This window comes from Esox lucius, chromosome 4, assembly GCF_011004845.1.
Source record: "Esox lucius isolate fEsoLuc1 chromosome 4, fEsoLuc1.pri, whole genome shotgun sequence".
NCBI lineage: Eukaryota > Metazoa > Chordata > Actinopteri > Esociformes > Esocidae > Esox > Esox lucius.
The window spans coordinates 5,417,880-5,439,894 of record NC_047572.1 but is presented as its reverse complement, the minus strand read 5'-3'; the positions used below and the strand labels follow the sequence as shown (position 1 = coordinate 5,439,894).

The 22,015-nt window shown below is 45.5% G+C and overlaps 1 pseudogene; it reads left to right on the top strand.

Moving 5' to 3' along the window:
• Positions 1 to 881: 881 nt before the first annotated feature.
• On the top strand, positions 882 to 7,667 carry LOC117594424 (annotated as a pseudogene).
• Positions 7,668 to 22,015: the final 14,348 nt, after the last annotated feature.

Sequence of the window (22,015 nt, the reverse complement as noted above, 5' to 3'; positions counted from 1 at the left end):
CGCTAGCTGGCTGCCCCCGTTCACCAAACGCGTTGCAGCTAATCCTAGCTGCTACAGCGGCCCGATTGCTGGCCTCCTTCTCACAGGCAACCTCCACCAGATGTGAGCCGTGACCGAGACTTCTCCTCCTGTCATGCCGTGGATCATTCTGGCACTCACATCATTTATTCACCTCTGTGCCCGTAGCCCACGGCTAACCGCTACCACGGAGCTCTCAGTCCTTCTGCCCGGGATCATGTTCAAATATTCAACTCTGCAACTGGTCGAACTCGTCAACTACTCCATTCCATCCTGCATCCCAGTCATCAAACAGCTCAGACTTCTACGTCGACCCTGTTACATCCACAGAAGTTCTCGCCGCAAGTTTGTTTTCTTCCACGGACAATCCATTCCATCCATCTGGTCACCTGCACGCTCTGTCGCATCTGTCTCATGTCATCAGAATACTGCACCCACTGGATCACATAGGGCTGAACGCACCCCCTGGCTGCACAGAAAACCCGGACTGGAATACAGTGCCTTCCGCACTTCATTTACACTTAATCAAACTCTCCAATCATCTGCAAATCCGCTCACTGTCCCCCGGCAAATGCAATACCCACACTCCCCACTGAACCCAAGCACTGCTAACCAGGACAACCTCAGATCTCTCCAGCCTGCCCCCATCCCAACACCCTCTCACCATGACAACTTTGCCCTCCTCAACACCAGATCGCTCAACAATAAAGCCCCTGCCCTCCATTAACTAATCCTAGACAACACTCTGGACTTCCTTCTGCTCACTGAAACCTGGCAACAACCCAATGACTTCTTCTCCCTCAACCAAGCATCCCCCCCCTGGCTACAACTACATCTGCAAACCCTGTCCCTCCCGCCATGGAGGTGGCCTCGCTGTTATCATCAATCAAAAGTTTTGGATCACAGAACTCACCCTCCCCTCAGTATCATCGTTTGAATACCTCACCTTTAAAGCTCTTTCCTCCATGACAGTCATCCTCATTTACCGGCCACCTAAACCAAATCCCTCCTTCCTCTCTGATTTTACTGAACTCCTCACACTAGCCTCATCTCTCTCTCCACGTCTGCTGCTACTCGGTGACTTAAACATCCACATGGACTCCCCCACCTGCAAGCTCTCATCAGAATTCACCATTTTACTGGATAACTTCTCTCTCCCTTGACCCCCTCCCTACTCCACTCATGAAGTTTTGCCTCCCCGTCCTATGCCCCTACCTCACTAACCTCCCCTTGGCCTTCAAAACTGCCGCTGTCACCCCAATCCTTAAAAAACCAGGTCTGGATCCCACCTCCCTCAACAACTACCACCCAATATCCAACCTCCCATTTCTGTCTAAAACCCTGGAACGCATAGTCGCCACACAACTACAAACCCATCTTCATGCTAATAACCAATTAGATCCCCTCCAATCTGGCTTTCGGCCCCTCCACAGCACTGAAACCGCTCTCCTCAAAGTCCTAAATGACCTCCTCACCTCTGCTGACACCGGTTCCCTCAACATCCTCATCGACCTGAGTGCAGCCTTCGATACCGTGAGCCATAACATCCTGCTCACCAGACTAAAAGACCTTGGTGTTGAAGGTACTGCACTCAGCTGGCTCCACTCCTACCTATCCAACAGATCCCACTTCATCTCTCTCCATAACCACACCTCTGCCACAGCCACAGTCACTCAAGGTGTTCCCCAAGGCTCTGTACTCTGCCCACTCCTCTTCATCATCTACATCCTCCCTCTTGGTCAGACACTTCGCCACTTTAACCTGGACTTCCACTGCTATGCCGATGACACCCAAATCTACCTCAGCACCAAATCCCCCCACAATCCTCCCCTCTCCCACATCAACTCCTGTCTGTCAGCTATTAAAACCTGGATGCAACACAACTTCCTCAAACTCAATAGCAACAAAACAGAATTTCTCCTGATAGGCTCCAAATCCACACTCAGCAAAACCAATAACCCCACTCTCACCATCGACGGCACCATTGTCCCCCCATCTCCCCAGGCCCCCAACCTTGGCGTTATCTTTGATTCTACCCTCTCCCTTGAGCCTCACATCCGTTTCAACATCGCCAAACATCGCCAAAATCAGACCTTCTCTCACACCCCCCGCTGCTGAAAGACTCATTCATGCCTTCATCTCCTCCCGACTGGACTACTGCAACTCAATTCTCCTCGGCATCAGCTCTACCAACATCAACCGACTCCAACTGGTCCAAAACGCAGCAGCCCGACTCATCACCCGCTCTAAATCCTGGCATCCAGTCCTAAAACAACTCCACTGGCTTCCTGTCTCCCACCGGATCACCTACGAATTCCTGGTTCTCACCTACAAAGCCCTCCACCATCTGGCCCCCTCATACCTCACTGACCTCCTCTCCCCGTTCCAACCCTCACGGTCCCTCAGATCCTCCTCAGCTGGTCTCCTCTCCATCCATAAATCCAACCTCCGCAGTATTGGGGACAGAGCCTTCTCCAGGGCAGCTCCCAGGCTCTGGAACTCCCTACCCCAAGATATCCCCACCTCTGAGTCCCTCACCATCTTCCAGTCCCACCTCAAGACCCATCTCTTCACCTCTGCCTATCCGTAGCCCCACGCACCCCTCCCTTCTCATCTGTGTCGGAATCTTGTCTTGTTTTGTTTGTTTTGTTTTGTTCTGTTTTTATAATCTACCTGCATTGTAAAGTGACTTTGAGTCTAAGAAAAGCGCTATATAAATAAAATGTATTATTATTATTATTATTATTAAGAAGTTCAAAAAACAAACAGGGAATAGTGTAAGGAGTGAATTGGATTAGAGAAGTGAGTCAGTGCAAAAAGGGCAAAAAACACAACAACAGGAAGAATAAACAGGGCATCTGCAGTGTAACCACCAAATGGTAAAGTAAGTGGATGTAAGTAATTAAGCAAAAGTATGATGTTGGCAAACAAACTATAAAAAGGCAATATGAAACTAGAGCAATACATTTCCTGGAAAAGATGTGGTTTGCTTACATAAAATCGATAAACGTTTCATAATTTGAAATGGTGATAGCTCAACTGATGAAACAAAGTTGGTTTCTTTTCTAGACCTTGAATGGTTTCAAAGCTACAACCAAATAGGTAATTAACGCTAATTAGGATGGGTAAAATCTGGTAAAATGTATTACTCTTTCATAATTTGCAGTGGGGATAGGTTAAACATGTGAAACAAGGTTGGTTTCGTGTCTGTGGCACGAACGGTTCAAAAGATATAGCCTAGTAGTTAATTAATGCTAATTAGAATACGTAAAATCTATAAAAGTTTCCTAATTTGAAGTAGGGATAACCTAAACGTGTAAAACTAAGTTGGTTTTGTGTCTATAGCTTGAACATTTCAAAAGATACAGCCTAGGAGTTAATTATCGCTAATTATGTTAATTAGCACACTTAAAATGCATAAACAGTTAATCATTTTAAGTGGGGATTGCTAAATTGGTGAAACATAGTTGGTTTTGTGTCTAGACCTCGACGGATTTTAAAGATACAGCCTAATAGTTAATTAATGCTAGTGGTCATTAGAGTTAGCATAAAGGGCTAACTTTGTGAAGTTGCAGTCAATTTTTGACATAGCCACTAGTTTCATTGTCAGCCCTGTTCAGAAGTATGGCCTAGGGTCTGGAAATGTACTGGTGAGTAAATCCGAATTACGGTTCAGGAGAAAGAGTTTTACAAGCATTTATTAGCATAAGCACTTGCTTTTATTCAAAATGGACAGAATTCCGGCAGCTGCCATTTTGCCGTCTTTTGAGATATCAACAAATAAATGCACATGGTCTTATATGGGGGTGGTATCTGGATGCACAATTAATATTAAGTGAATAGGTTATTGTTTCAATAAAGAATTGTACACATGCACATTGTGCATACCTATATTGTACAGTAATCAGCCACTTTGTCCACCATTTTGCAAGTTATCTCTTATTCCTGAAAGTTTTAGGGAAGCATGTATAAGACACCTGTATGCCATAGGACAAGTCAATTGGAATTACGGTTCATGAGAAGAAGACTTTTGTAGAAAAATCCGTAATGGCGACTTCATGGGTTCTTGAGGCTTTTTTGTTCATCATGAGAAATGAGGCAGGTACAAAAACATCACCACTATAGGTCAAATGGGGGTGGAAATGGCATCATTCTGAAATTTGCTAATTGAATCGTGTACTGTAGCACCCCTGGTGGACGAATCAGGGCAGGTGTCTGTATGGTTGTTACACCTGGACTATTTCAACATTATGCAAGTTTATAGCATTTTTACTAAGCATTTTAGTCACCATTAATAATACTAATAATACAGAAAATTACAATAGGCTTCCTCCTACTGGAGAAACCCTAATAATACCAACAATTACAATAGGGTTCCTCCTACCGGAGGACCCCTAATAATACCAACAATTACAATAGGGTTCCTCCTACCGGAGGAACTCTAATAATGGAGCATTCAAAGCTCTTGATTTTAATGAATTTGAATGTACCTTGCTCATGCATTCATTGTAACTTTATACTTTATCATACATTCACAAATAAGGCTTATACATTATTTAATTATTCTTAAATATATTGTTTAACATACTGATTGTATTGTTTATGTATGTAAAGTGTAATAGTTCAGAAACATTCCTATGGAAAACCTCTATATATTTCCCCCTTTTTGGATTACTAAATCCCACAATCTAGGCCTGGAAATAATAGGTAAGGAGGAGAACTCAGTCCTGGCTATAGAGTTGAAATCAACTCTATTACTCAAATCTCCTCCATCGTCCCAGAGGTCAGGACCCAAACCTCTTCCTCAATTTTTGGCTGAGAGGAAGTAAAAGACTCCCCAACCCAATCAATCAAGTGTATGCGTAAGCGTATGCAAATATCTTTCCAGAATCTTGCAAATATGTAGTTGCGGATGATTACATACAGTGAGGTCCAGAAATTGGACACTGACACGTTTAGTTATTCTGGCTGTTTACCAAAATGTATTCAGTTTACAGTTAAATAATGAATATTGGCTGAAAGTACAGTCTCTAAGCTTTAATTTGAGGTATTCACAACCAAATTGGAGGAAGGGTTTAGGAATTACAGCTCTTTAATATGTAGCCCCCTCTTTTTCAAGGGTCCTAAAGTAATTGGACAATTGCCATAGTGTAGATAGCAAAAGAGTTCTGATGATAATAGTCCTTACACCTTGTCTTAGCTCCTAGTTTAACTGAGCAATGGTCCTCCTTTCACATTACAGGGATGTCCATGTCGGTACATGTACAGTCCAAGATGTCCTGGAAGTGGAATTACAACTGGATTGTTAGCAGTATCAGATTCTACCCCACATTGGGGCATTTGGCAGGCTACAGTCTTGGTCAAGAATGATCTAAGGAGAGGAACTACACAGCGTGCCACAATAGCCACCTCAACTATTACAACTCCTGTTGAATAGCATACCACCGTCCTAGTGACAGCTCCAACCAGTCCCATGTGTGATTATCTCTGCCTGCATTGTCTTTCACCTCCTGCCTCAAATGTTTAAGTTTGATCATGGCCTGAGTAAACAAACCATCTGGGGCAGTGTAATTTGAAATAAATGTACAACATTGTTCACCAAACATAACACAAACACCACCCTTTTCTGTCAAGATCTAGTCTAAAACTTGTCTATTCTGTCATGTCATCTTACTTGTGGCCTGAAGCTGCTCACCTGGGGCCTTCAGAGCTGCATCTGTGTAATTGATGAATCATTGTTGTTTATAGTACAGCTCAGGAATAAATTAAGAGACCACTGCACCTTTTTCTTTCCTTTCCAAAAAAGTTGAAAAGGAAGCCTGATCCTCTTCTAGGTGAATACTTTTCATACATGCTCTTTGAAATAACATAAAACATCGGCCAAACTACTATAAATAATTCACCATTGTCCAAATTAATAGTGGTTTTACACTTCAATTGTAGTGGGAAATTTTTAGGCCACTGGCCTAAAAACATTTATGCCTACTCAATATTTTCAAGCCTGCTTTTGGAAAGGTATTTTCAGCTTTTTCTACACTGATTCTCACATCCAGATCCTCACATTCTAATCTTTCCGAAAAGTCGAGCCTTTCCATCTCAGCTTAGACTCTTATTCTCCCTAGTAACGCTAGGCATTTTACAAAACATGGTTTGTGATAATCATCACCGTCTACACCTGCCTGCCATAGTCTAAAACTTTGCTTCCATCCTTTTTCGATGGAGATCACTACAATTTTTTCTTGCGCTGCTCTCGAGCACACTAAACAATTATCTACATCATGCTGTCTTAGCAGTGTATTAAGTCAATTTAAACCAGTCATATTTCTCAGCTATCCCAAGGTGGCCTTCTTCCAGTTCCACCATTGGCTCTAGCGGATACAGGAACCAATATTCGTTCTTCCGTGGATACTGGAATTAGCACCCGTTTAGCCAGAGGAGCCACTTGCTCTATTGTGGACACAGAAACCCATAACCATTCGGACACAGGAACTGGCACTTCAACTTCCTTTGTACTTGCTCCTCCTAAGCCCACTTCATCATGATTCCCCCATTCTATCCTCAGCGCATTGTTTCTACCTGGAAAGCTAGTAATGATTAGTTCAAGAAATGCTACCTCCCTAGCCATTAGTGTTCCTCTAGTACTCACTTATCTTCTCTTTCGTTTCATGGGACAGGGTACTGCCTCTGACAACTGTCTTTCTTTTCAGTTTCCATGGGATAATGGTATTCATCTCTTCACTATTCGTATCTCTGTCCCAAACCTTTCGCCATGTTTCTCCTTTAATTAATACCGTGCCTGTTTCTCTTATGGTTGCTGATGTGGCTTCTTTATCAAATAAGTCTAGCCTGTGTCCTTGTCATATCAGGTCCTGTTTTGAAATCACCCTTATGCTATCTACATAGTACCATATATTTCTCACTTTGCACCTCTTTCCTACAGAAAGGGCCACACAAACCTTTCTCCCTACAAGCCACAATGTTCTACTCTCATTGTCCTCCTTCTATTGTCCCCATCCAACCAGTTTGATTTCGGTCTCCAGTATCATCTGTGCTGATGAAAACAGCCACTCTAATCCCTATGGTTATCAAACGATATGGCATTATCCCTGCTATCTGTGCTGCTGTGCATACCTCATTTCCTTCTGTCCAGGTCAGTGTCTGAGTCATTAAGGTCAGTAGGGAGTGGTGAACCATCATTTCAGGCCCAAGTCTGCAAGTTCTTCCCTATCAATGGTGGGGAGGTATGTTCTCACTTGGGGCTCCCGTTAGGGTGTGCGGGGGCTTTCGTTAGGCTTTCCAGGCCTAATGAGAGCCCCCTTAGGCACCCCGAGTGTGATGAACTGTCAAGGAGAACCTCTCTATCGCCTCCTGCTACATCTCGCCTTGGGCAAATAGCATTGGGAAAACAGCTATTGTGTGCAACAGATCAACAACAGACTGGCTGCCATTATTCCTCATGACCATGCGTGATGTTCCTTCTCCAGGGGACACCGGTTCCTCTGCAAACCCAGAGGATGCTGATTCCTCAGGTGCCCCAGTGGATACCAGTTCCTCTACTCCTGCTTCTTATGTTTGCTTGGTCCCGCTTGATATGTCAGCATCCTCACCTTCCTCATGCAGCCTCTGACCTGCTCCTCGTGGGACCCTGATGCAGTGGTTGAGATGGTACCAAGTGTTACTGCCCTCTACCTGCTCCGCTGTTGGTGTGGCTTGGACCACTCTGTATGTACCCTAATGCTTTGGCTCATTCCACCTCCTTCTGAAGACACTGATGTAGACCTGGCCTTCTGCAAAAGTGCTTGGGGCCGATCGTCCTCTGGTTCTGGTACTCATGCACTTTTGTGTTGGTAAATAACTTCAAGTATAGCAGTTAATTGTCTGATATACTCTCTGAGTTTCAATTATATTTGTTCTAGAGGAGGCACCATATAAGGTCCTTTGAGCACAGGCGCAGGCATGGGTCAACCTGTAAGCATTTAATTTGGTGTTCGATGCGTAGTTCGGTTAGCCTGCATACGATAGCTCATTAGCGGCAGGAGCAAAGTATCAACCCAGTTCAATTTTGCACTAGCACGGATCTTACTGATCTTTGCTTTCAATATTCCATTCACTCTTTCCACCATTGATTAAAGGAACTGCAGGAATTTCTGGCAAGTAATGGCTGTGTGCTACATGTGACAACAATCTCCCGTATTCTTAATGAGAATGGGCTATGGGGTAGGGTGGAAAGACGGAAGCCTTTTCTTACAAAGAAAAACATCCAAGCCCGGCTGAAGTTTGCAAAAACAAACATCAATAATTCCATAATTCCGAAAGGTATGTTTGGCGCAAAAACAACACTGCACATCACCCAAAGAACACCATTACCACAGTGAAGAATGGTGGTGGCGGCATCATGCTTTGGGGCTGTTTTTCTTCAGCTGGAACCGGGGCCTTAGTCAGGGTGGAGGGAATTATGAACAGTTCCAAATACCAGGCAATTTTGCCACAAAACCTTCAGGCGTCCGTTAGAAAGATGAAGAGGAAGTTCACCTTTCAGCACAACAACAACCCGAAGCACACATACAAATCCACAAAAGCATGGCTTCACCAGAAGAAGATTAACGTTTTGGAATGGCCCAGCCAGAGCCCAGACCTGAATGCAATTGAACATCTGTGGGATGATCCGAAGAGGGCTGTGCACAGGAGATGTCCTCGCAATCTGACAGATTTGGAGCGCTTTTGCAAAGAAGAGTGGGCAAATGTGCCATGCTAATAGACTCCTACCCAAAAAGACTGAGTGCTATAATAAAATCAAAAGGTGCTTCAACAAAGTATTAGTTTAAGGGTGTGCACACTTATGCAACCAGGTTATTGTGAGTTTAAATTTTTTTATTCTTCCCCCTCAAAGATTTCAGTTTGTTTTTCAATTGAATTGTTCACGTTACAAGTCACATTAAAGGTGGATAAAGTTCTGACATGATTCATCTTTTTCTCATTCTTTAACATCACAAGAATCTGGCATTTTAACAAGGGTGTGTAGACTTTTTATATCCACTGTATATCCTTTGATTGTCGCAAACTAGTTGATGTCTTTTATTTTACCTTGTACATCATCAAAATGAGATCAAAATGATATCAAAATGAAAACAACATTCTAATGGATTAATAATTTAGGTGTTGTGTAATTTTCATTTTGTACATTTGTAGGGCCGAAACGAATGAAAATACTATAAACTCTGCTAGGTGAGCAGAACAGGCCTGTGGACATGCCTGACTAATTATAGTCTGAAATTGGCCCTGACTGTCTTTTCTTAAAACAGTAAATCCTGCATGATTTCCCTCATATTCCTATAAACATAATCATAAATAACTCATCCTCAGGAGGTTAGTTCGAAGTCTGGTAAACGTCAAAGATTTGGCCACAAAATCATGGGGCTCTTCCTCATAATCAAGTGGAATTTTCTCCCCTGGGTTAACCGTTGTGTATCTGTTGATTATTACATTTGTCAAAACAGATTTTCCTTGCTCAATCAGCTCCACTATCTTGTGATGGGTGTTGATGATCACTGGGTACGCCACTGTGATAGTAGAAGCTTTATCATATGCATACTGTACTGCAGCCAATCCCTGATAGCATGGTGGGTAGCCCTGTGCTACTGAATCTAATTTCATGCTGTAGTATGCAACAGGTTGTTTTCCCGTCACTACACATGTCCTGCATTAAGATTGCTGTTGCCTATCCCTTGCTCCTGTTGGCAACATACAATGGGGAGAACAAGTATTTGATACACTGCCGATTTTGCAGGTTTTCCCACTTACAAAACATGTAGAAGTCTGTAATTTATATCATAGGTTCTCTTCAACTGTGAGTGATGGAATCTAAAACAAAAATCCAGAAAATCACATTGTATGATTTTTAAGTAATTAATTTGCATTTTATTGCATGACATAAGTATTTGATACATCAGAAAAGCAGAACTTAATATTTGGTACAGAAACCTTTGTTTGCAATTACAGAGATCATACGTTTCCTGTAGTTCTTGACCAGGTTTGCACACACTGCAGCAGGGATTTTGGCCTACTCCTCATACAGACCTTCTCCAGATCCTTCAGGTTTCAGGGCTGTCGCAGGTCAGACAGCCCCGAAAGATTTCCTATTGGGTTCAGGTCTGGAGACTGGCTAAGCCACTCCAGGACCTTGAGATACTTCTTACGGAGCCACTCCTTAGTTGCCCTGGCTGTGTGTTTCGGGTCGTTGTCATGTTGGAAGACCCAGCCCCGACCCATCTTTAATGCTGTTACTGAGGGAAGGAGGTTGTTGGCCAAGATCTCACGATACATGGCCCCATCCATCCTCCGCTCAATATGGTGCAGTCCTCCTGTCCCCTTTGTAGAAAAGCATCCCCAAAGAAAGATGTTTCCAACTCCATGCTTCACGATTGGGATGGTGTTTTTGGGGTTGTACTCATCCTTCTTCTTCCTCCAAACATGGCGAGTGGAGTTTAGACCAAAAAGCTCTATTTTTGTCTCATCAGACCACATGACCTTCTCCCGTTCCTCCTCTGGATCATCCAGATGGTCATTGGCAAACATCAGACAGGCATGGACATGTGCTGGCTTGAGCAGGGGGACCTTGCGTGCGCTGCAAGATTTTAATCCATGACGGCATAGTGTGTTACTAATGGTTTACTTTGAGACTGTGGTCCCAGCTCTCTTCAAGTCATTGACCTGGTCCTGCCATGTAGATCTGGGCTGATCCCTCACCTTCCGCATTATCATTGATGCCCCACGAGGTGAGATCTTGCATGGAGCCCCAGACCAAGGGAGATTGACCGTCATCTTGAACTTCTTCCATTTTCTAATAATTGCGCCAATTTTGATTGAGTGTGTGGACAGGTGTCTTTTATACAGGTAACGAGTTCAAACAGGTGCAGTTAATACAGGTAATGAGTGGAGAATAGGAAGGCTTCTTAAAGAAAAACTAACAGATCTGTGAGAGCCGGAATTCTTACTGGTTGGTAGGTGATCAAATACTTATGTCATGCAATAAAATACAAATTAATTATTTAAAAATCAGATTGCCAAGAAAGGGAGTTGTGATTTTCTAGATTTTTGTTTTAGATTCCTTATCTCACAGTTGAAGTGTACCTATGATAAAAATAACAGACCTCTACATGCTTTGTAAGTAGGAAAACCTGCAAAATCGGCAGTGTATCAAATACTTGTTCTCCCCACTGTACAACAGGAACGGCTTCATATAGTCTGGTGTCCCCAGAGTGGCTGCAGATTGTATATCCTGTTTTATTGTCTTGAAAGCTGCTAGTACATCATTGTTCCAACTCAACTTGGCACATAACTACTGGTATCCTGCATTCTTCATAATTTCTTGCAAAGGCACTACCTTTAAAGCATAGTCCTCTATCCAGTCTGAACTGAACCCTGTCTTCCCCAGGAAAGTTAAAATCAGTCCCACTGTCTGAGGCAATGGTGCTTTGCTTTATCCTTCCAGTTGAGCCAGAGCTATGGCTTTCAACTGATGAGCTACAGTCCTGCCCAGATATTCAACTTCCGTTTGGCAGTACTGTAAATATTTTTGGAAATCTTGTGTCCTCCCTCAGCCAACTTTTGTAGCACTTTTATGGACTGTGAAGGGCATTGCTCCAATGTGGGAGTGCATATCAGCAAGCCATCAACATACTGGATCTGTGTTTCTTCCAAGACAAGCTCCTCTAAATCTGCCTTCAGCACCTGATTAAAAATGTGTGGAAAGTGTTATAATCCTTGAGGCAACCACGTGTATTTGTATTGTTTTCCTCCCTAAGTAAAAGCAAACAAATGTCTTCGCTCCTCCGCCATCTCACACTGAAAAAAGCTACACACAATTCTATCACTGGTAAGTACTTGGCCTCTGGTGGGAAGCTTTTCCACCACTACGTACTGGCTCGACTCGACTCTACACGCCTCGCCTCCTGTTGTTTCCCACTGCAGATAGTACCCTGTTCCCACCCATAGTGACATTACAGGAAAACTGCCATGATGCCACCTTCAACGCGACACACACAGGAACAACAATGGAGAATATCATACATCTACACCTGATACAGGCATTCACCAACTAACGTAAACCCTGCAGTGAACAGAAAAATCTATTGAATTAACTAAATGGACTTAAAAGCTTTGAACGTAAAGTGGCTAAACTAAAGTAAACTAAATCTGGATAACATGATCACAGACCCTGTTTGGAAAACCGTGAAATAGTATAAGAATATAATTATCGCCCTGCAGTATAAAAGATGACATAACAGTGCAATGTTCTGTTAGATTTAAGTGTATACACTTAACAACTCAACTCCAACACATTTAAAACAACCTACATTACCCCTCCATCCTGATTAAAAGGTATAAATAATTGCATTATTAATTGCTGGCTACAATACCATGTGGACTGACACAAGAGTAGGCTACTGTACACAAAGCAGCGTTTACCTGTAGTAGTGAGGAGGCACACGTGAGCAGTAACTTTTGTCTTACATTGCAGACTCCAAAAATTGTTAGAAAGCTTGGTAGGCAGCTTCTGTTTGACTTGACATTAAAAATAACTCGTTTTTAATCTTGGTGCTGAGCTACTGTTTAACAGCTTAGAAGGCATTACTATAGGGCAAACCCCGAAAGCTTAGATCTGTATTTGTTGGAACATCCAAATCACACCATTGTAAAACCCCAAGGTTTTGAGATGGATAGTTGATATTTGAGAGTGGATATTACTTTGACCAGTGCAATGTATGCCAGTTACCCTATAGAAAAACCCAGAGGACGAAAAAGACAAGGTTCTTTTATCTAAGTGAATAGACTACAAAAATGACACGTCTTTTAGGGTCTCTCACGGGGTTGTGATGTGGATAACAAGTTAAATTTCAAAGGCAGTGCATAGATCCAAATCGAGAGGAGTTTTGGGAAAATGTAAATTATGAGGCTGGTCCTATGCATTGACACTGAAATTAACTCACTTCAATGCAAGGACTCCAGGGACAGACCCGCAAAGAAGCTCCGTTCTCGTCTCATAAAACCATTCTCTGACACTGGACAGCTAACAGCAGAACAGTTGGTTTGTTTTGCTTTGTTGCACGGAGCAGGTACTCAAAAAAGCATCTGGTACCAGGTAATATCCTAACTTTTGCCCAATGGAAAAGCAGACGAGTCGAACTAGTACATAACAAGGGAATAGCTCCCAAAGCGAGTAGAATTGAGGCGAGTAGAGTTGAGCCGGTACCATGCAGTGGAAAAGAGATATAAGTTAACAGTGTGTGTTTGGAACCTCTGCGTGACAGTCCTGCACTCATCTCATTATTAGGCTGCAAATCGTGGACCAGTATCCACTTTTTCTTATCTGCCTTTAGTACCGGGAATAGCAGTGTGTTACAGTCGCTGATAATTTCTTCCAGGACATCTTCCTCTGCCAAACATTCTATTGTTGGCTTGATGCCCTCCTCTGCTTCTGGCCTTATGTAGTACTGTAGTTTCCATACAGGCTTTGTTCCTGATTTGACTTTTATGTACACTGGATTTGTTAACTTCACGAGCACCACATCTGTGTCATGTTGTGACTATACCTGCTTTGGAATCACCTGTTTCATCTCTTTCCTCAACATATCCTTTCTATTGACAATTCCCCCTATCTGCACCAGTTGTCCTAATGTGACTTCCACCTCCTGAGGTTCTCCAATAATTTCTGCGAAACATTCATTCAATATTTATCAGGAGAGCAAAGGATTAGACGATTGTTTTTCTTTTCCCATAGGACATTTTTGGCCTTGTTCATCATAGGACCCATAATTTGTTTACTAACAATGTGATGTGGAGGTCTACCCCAGGTACATCAAACCATTTAGCAAGCGGATCTGATGCCTCACTTTCATTGCTGCCCCTTGTCTCCCTATTATGAAATATTGTGATTCAATGGGAGCTGGTTTACCATTTACATCCATTAACCACAGCTGTTCTAAAATCCAGTCTTGGGTCATATCTCAATGTGCAATGGTAGACTGATGGGGGTCTTTTAGCATGTGGCCTCTGCGCCTTAGTGTACTTCCCCCATAGAGGAAAGGGACTTCTCAAACCCTTTTGTCTATGTTCCCTATCTAGTAGGCATTTGCCAATGGTGCCAGACGCATCATCATCTGCCTTTTGGTCCATGTCTTCTCTATTATTCTATCAGGTGAACACTGAATTTGTAACCCTAACAGGCATAGTTTCTCTCTTTCCTTATTCTTCTTCTAGTTCCTGAATTTTTGTTTTTGGTCTTCACTCTTTTGGATCGCTCTTGTTAGCCTTTTTCTTTCTTTTGATAGATTTCTTTATTTCTCTCTCTTTTCTGCTTCTCTCTTTTTCTTCTCTTTCTCTGCTGTTTATTTACATTTTTCTCAGTGTTCTATCATGTCCAAACACCCTTTATAACAATCCATCTGAACCTTAGGCCTTTTCTCTCACTTTTTATTCCCTACTGGAGTGGAATCCCTATAGGTTTTTCCACTTCTTCCATTTTGACTTTCATCACTGTTCCTGTCACTGCTGGGCACTGTGTCCCCCTTTGTATGGTGGAGGGTCATCAGCCCATCTGTGTCACGCCCTCCACATCCACCTGCTCCTAGTCAATGCCAGGCCCTCCCTCTCTCCTGTTTGTGTCTGTGCGTGTGTTTGGGCACTGGCTAGTTCCTAGTTTCCTCTACATCTCCACTACTCCTCTACATCTCCACACCTGCGGTTCATCTCATCAGCTTGCAGTTAAATGACCTTGACCTGCCTACCCCGCCTACCAGCCCTCACCCCTCTCGACCTTCATTTAACACCTTTGAGTTTAGTTGCTTGTGTCTGGTGTTGTGTGCTTGGCTCCACTAGTGGTAGCTCCCATAACAATCTGACCTTTTTCACCCCCTTTGCCTCATCCTCATTCAACATTTCCCTTGCTTTGGTCATGCTGGCTAGTTGGGCCTTTCCCTTCCTTTAGGAACATTTCCGCCATTTCTCTTTCCCCCTTTTCTCCTCTTTTCTTACTTCTGTATTTCACCTTATAGTTCTTCACTATTATGTCCATCTCCTCACTCACTGAGATGTCAAATGTTGATTTCCTTGGCCACTTGGTTGTCATTGTCCTAGTTCTCCTTTCCCACCTCTCAGAGGTCTGTTACATCTCATCTCTAGACAACGTAAATCTCCATCTGCTATCTTTTAGGGCTTATCTCTATATTTTGGATTGGAACGCTAGGTGCTACTCCCTTTCTTGGCAAGATCTCTCTTTTTCTGGGATGACTGCTACTAGCTTCCTTATCTCTCTAAGTTCTTCCAACATTTGCTACTGCTCAAAGTCAGCCAACAAACCACTGGCGTAAACAATGTATATAAACAATACAATGAAACAGCTCAAATAGAGCAGATCGATATATACATATATATCACTCGAAAGCATGGGGTGAAATCTCTTCAGATTGCCTCAACAAATTGACAACTAGAAGGCCAAAGGCCTGCAAGGCTGTAATTGCTGCAAATGGAGGATCCTTTGATGAAAGAGAGGTTTGAAGGATACAATCATTATTCCAATTAAAAATCCTTATTTCTAACCTTGTCAGTGACTATATTTCCTAGTCTTTTTGCTATATTTCCTATTCAAACTAATTTAATGTATCTTTAGTGTCCCTAAACTTTTGAACAGTAGTGTACCTGCCAACTTAATATAAAGTACTAATAACATCAAAACATCATAACTTAATTTTCAATTTCATAGGTATGATCACACAATTTAGACAGGGGCAGGTGATTCTGCTGGTGAAGAAAATCCTGCTAAAGCTGTGCAGACTGAACCCAGCAAGAGTTGTAGTCATACCAGATCAGCTGGCCCATTAGTGGTCTGAGGGAATGAAGGAACTTCATCTTTTGAAGGGCTATGGAGATAGTTTGTGTTTTAAACCTGTGGACTTTGAAAAGTTGACATTCATTCAGCTGCATCACTTGGCAGTTGCAAGCGAAGAAGGCTGCAGTACAGCTTTTATACACGCTGATACAGAAAAGCTTACAATTAGGTACATGAAAAACATCAATACAGCCAAGAAGCCAAAAGATCACACTTCAAGAGGATGGGTTCCTTTATACCAGGGGTCGGCAAGTAAGTTGGGCATCAGGCCAATATTTTTTAAGCCACTAGATAGTGGGCCACAACATAGTCATAGTGTCACGTTGTAGAGTAGGAGACAGAGGCAGGCGCAGAAGGTTGAGGTTTTCCCCTTTTTATTTAACCAAACAAAGAAAACAAAACCGGAGTGCTGGGCACTGCAAAATTCTCAAAAGTCCAGGGGTTCAGGGGCACACAAACATAACAGGCACACACGCACAATGACCAACACTGAAAGGGAGAAAATGGCCGAACCAAATACACAGACAAACGAGGAGAACAGAAACAGGTGGGGGCTAAACACAGGCGAAATGAATATAGCAATCAACTGAAACAAGAACAGGAAAGACCATACAAGGACAAGACAAGGACAAACAGAAAACACGAAGTGGAACGGTCCCTTCAGGCAGGGACCGTTACACATAGGATAATTTAAGAAATGCATTGACGAAAAATGCAACTAGAATTGCCTGTTACAGTGTGTTTTGTAACTGCTTAGTCAACTGTGGTTACCTTATGGTTAAATCCTGTAGAACAGTCAGAAACAAAAAGCCACAGTTGTGTGACAGTGTCTGCACAGCAAATTCCATAGTGTTAAAATAACTCTGATATAGTTATTTTTAACCCTAGGCTGGTGTTTATATTGTCCCAATCTTTGCAGTGTTAATGTAACACTCCTTAAAGTGTTGATAATACAACTCAAATGGAGTGTTGAAATAACTCTATGCATAGTTAAATATTAACTCTGTAACAACAGAAAGTGTTATCTACTTGCTACACTGTTGTATAGAGTTATATTTCAACACTGTGAAATCTACAACTAACTCCACTACAGTGTTAACTCCAATTATTTTGAGTTATTTGATTTAAACTGAATGGTTTGACGCAATAGTGATTTACAGCAATGTCATTAACATTTTAAACTGATTCAATACCATTCTCCATACGGAACTTGGAGTTGTTGGAACACTATTTCAAAAGGTTATACACATTTCAAGGCTATAAGACCATCCAAAATAAAATCCAACATAGACAAGATACCCTTATTGAACTTTTATTGCAAAGTAAACATGTTTGACAGGTGTTTGAAATCAGCAAAGATGACAGTGTGGCACAATATAAATATTTCCATCAGACTTGTATGAAAATTGTTTGTCAAAAGGTTTGTGGTAAAATAAACCATCAACACTGATGATATGAAAAGGGCGGGATCTCTCCTCTATACAATATGCACTGAAATGGTCATCGAAACCCAATGTTAGGACATCACAAAGTAGAAAATATGCACAGTTATTTTGTAAAATTCTGAGGTCTTCCCGTCACTCCCGGTCCGATTCCTCCCTGCCACACTCTGCACCTGCCACCAGTCCACTTCCCAGCACGCATGAACGCACCCAACACTCCAGATCCCAATCACCTGAATATTGAACACCTGTGCCCTGTTTACCCCTCTATTTAACCTGTGCTCTTCCTCCCCTCCAGCGTGAGGTATTGTTCCCAGTGGACCTGCCAAGCCTTCTATCGCGCGCTCATTACTAGTAGATTCCCAGCCTGTTGTGTTCTCTGCCCTCTTGTCCCGTCCTCTCTCCTCGTTTCCAGAACCCTGCGTCTTGACCTGCTTGTCCGCCCCGTCGTGTATCTCCCTGCCTACTCTACCTGTGTCGTTGCCTGTACGGACTGCCTTCCCGGAATACCGACCTCCCTGCCTGCCCCTGGATATCCTTGCCGTCTCTCCCGTCCTGTACTACAGCCTCCGCGGATTGATCACCCGGCATCCTGACCTACTTGCCTGCTTCTCGGTTTCGCGTCTCTGCTCCTCCCTGCCTGTGCCTTCGCCTTCAAGGACTGATATTCCGGTTTCCGACTCTCTGCCTGTCTTCATCGTTTGTGTGCTTGCCTACTCCCTTGTGCGACGTAAACAATAAAACCTACCATTGCACTTCTGCAATTGGACCCACACTACTCTGGTCCTGGTGTTCACTACAGAATACCTCACCCCACCGATGGATCCAGCAGAGCTGCATGCGCAACTGTCGCAGCAAGAGGAGAGGATCGAGGAGATGATGCGGCTGCTTCGACATCCAGTACCCACGCCTCCTCCGTCCGGTATGGTTGCCGTCTCCGCTTCCGCTCCTAACATATCCCTGCCAAGCAAATACGACGGGTCTCCGGGAAAGTGCAAGGGGTTCCTAATGCAGTGTTCGAAGTACATCGCTTATCACCCGAGCCAGTTCAGCCGTGACCAGAACAAGGTGGACTTCGTCATCTCCTTGCTAACTGACAAAGCCCTAGACTGGGCCACAGCCTTGTGGTCCGCAAATAGCCCCGAACTAGGCTCGGAGGCACAGTTCCTTGCCCTATTCAGGGAAGTATTCGACCACCCCGTCACGGGACGCAACGTAGGGGATCAGCTGGTCGAGATCAGGCAGGGGACACGCACCGCGGCAGCATACGCCCTGGATTTCCGCACCTTGGCTGCTGGAAGTGGGTGGAGCGAGGCTGCCCTGCTCACGGTCTACCGGAGGGGACTGAATCGGGAGCTGCAGGCAGAGCTGGCCTGCAGGGGTGACCTCGCCTCCCTCAGTGAGTACATCAATGTGTCCATTGCCATAGACAACTTACTGTTGGACCGAAGGAGGACTACCACCCTACGACCCAGACCGGCCCCTTCGACATCCACGGTGTCGACACTCCCAGCGACACCACCAGAGCACGAACCCATGCAGCTAGGTCGTCCCCGTCTGTCCGCCGCGGAGCACTATCGTCGCCGTTCCGAGGGTCTCTGCCTATACTGTGGCGAAAGAGGACACTTCGCCTCCCGGTGCTCTATCAGGCCGCCTCGTCCCGGAGAGAGAGAGACCTCCGCGCACCATCAGGTAGGAAGCTCCCACCTCCTCAACGTCACCCATAAGCAGTTGCATCTACCTGTGTGTCTCACTGTCAGGGGGCATCCGTTCTGCCTGGAGGGCTTGGTCGACTCAGGAGCCGCTGGGAGTTTCATAGACATGGAAACGGCAGAACAACTGGGGATCAAATTGTACCCAATAGAACCGCCGTTGCGCGTGAAATCCCTGGATGGGGGACCGCTTGGATCCGGCTACGTTCGCCATCAAACGGAACCACTAGACATGCAGGTGGGGGCATTGCACACAGAACGCATCCAGTTACTAGTGGTTTCCTCCCCCCATGAGCCGGTGGTGCTGGGGCACCCCTGGCTCTGCCTACACGACCCAGACATATCCTGGAGTAAAGGAGAGTTGACGGCCTGGAATATGACCTGCCTTTCTCGCTGTTTGAGTGTTCCCTGCAGAGCCACCTCAGTGGAAAGCGCCATGACTTCAACCACTCCGGAACCCCCGCCCGTGTACTCCCAGTTCAGACAGGTCTTCAGCGAGGAAAAAGCCTCGGAGTTACCACCACACCGCCCGTGGGACTGCGCCATAGAGCTGGTCGAGGGAGCCCCGCTTCCACGGGGACGCGTGTATCCTCTGTCCGTCCCGGAAACAGAGGCCATGAACACCTACATCGACGAGTCTCTGCGTCAAGGAGCTATCCGCCCGTCGACGTCCCCTGCGGCTTCTAGCTTCTTCTTCATTGGAAAGAAGGACGGCGGCTTACGCCCCTGCATAGATTACAGAGGACTGAACGCTGTGACCGTCAAGAACCGCTATCCTTTACCTCTCATCTCGGCGGCGTTGGAACAAATCGGACAGGCCTCTATCTTCACCAAGTTGGATTTGCGGAGCGCGTATCATCTCGTGCGCATACGAAAAGGTGATGAATGGAAAACCGCCTTCATCACCCAACGCGGCCACTACGAATACCGAGTCATGCCCTTCGGCCTTACCAATGCACCCGCCGTCTTCCAGGCATTCATGAATGACATATTCCGGGACATGATTGACCGGTTTGTCATAATATACCTTGATGACATCCTAATCTATTCCGGAAACCTAACCGAGCACATTGGGCACGTCCGACAAGTACTACAACGGTTGCAGCAACACCGACTGTATGTAAAGCTAGAAAAGAGTGTGTTCCACGTTTCCCAAGTGGCCTTCCTTGGATCGGTGCTGTCGCCAGGCTGTGTCCAGATGGACGAGAGCAAGGTATCTGCAGTGCGTCAGTGGCCACCCCCCAAAACCGTCAAGGAGATGCAACGATTCCTGGGGTTTGCGAACTATTACCGACGGTTCATCAGGAACTTCAGCACCATCGCTGCCCCATTGACCACTCTGACCAGCCAGAAAACCAGGACGTTGTGTTGGACTGACGCTGCCAAAGCAGCCTTTGATAAACTGAAGGAACTATTCACCAGTGCTCCCATACTCCACCAGCCTGATTCCAAACTCCCGTTCGTAGTGGAAGTGGACGCCTCGGAAACGGGAGTAGGGGCGATCCTGTCACAGCGCGTTGGCACGCCTCCCAAGTTGCGCCCTTGCGCCTTCTACTCTAAGAAACTCACCCCCGCTCAACGGAATTACGATGTCGGGAATCGAGAGCTCCTCGCGATTAAACTGGCACTGGAAGAATGGAGACACTGGTTGGAGGGAGCCCTTCACCCCTTCCTGGTACTCATGCCACAGAATTGGCGGACCTTATTTTCCAACAGGTGTTCCGGCAGTTCGGGATTCCCGAGAACATCGTGTCAGACCGGGGACCCCAATTCATCTCCCGTGTATGGAGGGCTTTCTGCGACCGACTCGGGGTATCAGTAAGCCTATCCTCCGGGTACCATCCTGAGACCAACGGTCAGACGGAAAGACTAAACCAGGATATAGGAAAGTATCTGCGACAACAGTGTCAGAAACAGCCACACGACTGGAGCCGGTTCCTCCCATGGGTAGAATACGCACAAAACTCCCTCATTCACTCCTCCCTCAGACTCACTCCGTTTCAATGTGTCTTCGGTTATCAACCCCCTCTTTTCCCCTGGGATACAGAACCCGGTCCGGTCCCCGCAGTGGACGAGTGGTTCAGACGCACGCGAGAGTCTGGGAGACGGCGCACCGGCATCTCCAACAGGCGTCAAGTGCGCAGAAGACATACGCTGATCGCCGCCGGCGCCCGTCTCCCCTCTACCACCCCGGTCAGCGGGTTTGGCTGTCAACCCGGGACATCCGCCTGCGTCTCCCATGCCGTAAGCTGTCCCCCAAGTACATCGGTCCTTTCAAGATTATACGACGCATAAACCCTGTTACCTACCGTCTGCAATTGCCCCGCCAGTACAGGATCTCCCCTACGTTTCATGTATCTCTCCTCAAGCCGGTTCATTGCAGTCCCCTACATCCACCGGTCGCCCTGCATCCTGCTCCGCCTCCTTTGGACGTGGATGGGGGACCGGCGTATGCGGTGCGGGACATCCTGGATTCCCGCCGCCGTGGTGGCCTCCTACAGTACTTGGTTGATTGGGAAGGTTATGGCCCGGAGGAGAGGGCCTGGGTGCCCGCTCGCGACGTCCTGGCCGCGGACCTCACTGCGCGGTTCCACGCTGCGCGCCCGGATCGTCCTGCTCCCCGTCCGCGGGGTCGTCCGCCGCGGCGGTCTCGGCCGTCGGGGGCCGGCCGTAGGGAGGGGGGTTCTGTGAGGTCTTCCCGTCACTCCCGGTCCGATTCCTCCCTGCCACACTCTGCACCTGCCACCAGTCCACTTCCCAGCACGCATGAACGCACCCAACACTCCAGATCCCAATCACCTGAATATTGAACACCTGTGCCCTGTTTACCCCTCTATTTAACCTGTGCTCTTCCTCCCCTCCAGCGTGAGGTATTGTTCCCAGTGGACCTGCCAAGCCTTCTATCGCGCGCTCATTACTAGTAGATTCCCAGCCTGTTGTGTTCTCTGCCCTCTTGT